Genomic DNA, 1,115 nt, shown 5'->3' with positions numbered 1-1,115 from the left:
GCTGCAGTAAGGCCATGTGGTTGAAATGTGGGTAATTTCACCACATGTGCTGATTTTACCCACATTTCAACATTGTGAATTGTGAAAAAAACTACTGGAGTTTTCTAGTTCCAATTCACCATCTGAAGGTCACATATGGACTGTTTTGTTCCTGGGTGGAGCTGTTTCAGCAAATTATGTGTTCAAAATTAAGAAATTGCAGCAGTTTACACAGTTTTGTTTCAAATTGTCAAATTATAAGGTTCAGAAGGCCTTGAAAAGACTGAGGAAAAACATGTCTAAGCAAAGTAGGTGTGCATCAAAATTAGTTTCACTGCTTCTTCTGCTGATGAAAAGAATCTCAGCATTACAATGCAAGCACTAAGGGAAGACTGTATGAGGTGTTAATAGGTGAGGTTCAGAGCAGGTTCAACTGACCCTCCCCCCAATACTACAGACAACTCAAAGGTTATGAAGGTTAGTTTTAGGAGCCTGCCGCCGAGTGGCCAACATGGAAAACTATTTTCTAATGACAAAATATACTGAAAAGCTGACATTGTCAGCACCACTTCTTCAAAAACAACTTTAAATCTGAAAACCTGCAAGAAAAATTGTTATGCATGTGCCTAGACATAAAAACACACCATTTTTAATAATAATAGTTCTCTTCTGCTGAAAATTAAACATCAGTTTACATAACAAAAGTAGAACTTTTAAAATCATCCCCTGCAAATCAAAACTTAATTACTACCAGGTCTGCTTAAATGCACTATATTGTTTGCAGTATAAATCAGAGAGTTTCAGGCACCAATCTTTGATGAAATGTAGAATGCAATACCTCATTTCAAAGCTAAAAATATGTACTTTCTGTACTTACTTTCACCAAATGTAGAATTTCAAATTCTACATTTGGTTATGAAGTGCTTGTACCTATGAAACCTTCAGTACACTTAGATTACTTCAGTATGAAAATACACTCTGATTGTCAGCCATGTATCTGAAGGCTAACTTGCTATGATGAGGGTGAAATGCTGCAATTTGTCATCAAACTTTGTGTTTCAGATTGCCTGTATACATCAGGGTTCCACAGACTCTGTGAAGCTCTGACCTCAACACATGACACACCTGTGTAAAGC

The sequence above is a fragment of the Austrofundulus limnaeus genome, unplaced genomic scaffold (assembly GCF_001266775.1).
Source record: "Austrofundulus limnaeus strain Quisiro unplaced genomic scaffold, Austrofundulus_limnaeus-1.0 Scaffold3138, whole genome shotgun sequence".
In the NCBI taxonomy this organism is placed as follows: Eukaryota; Metazoa; Chordata; class Actinopteri; order Cyprinodontiformes; family Rivulidae; genus Austrofundulus; species Austrofundulus limnaeus.
This window is presented reverse-complemented; position numbering follows the sequence as displayed.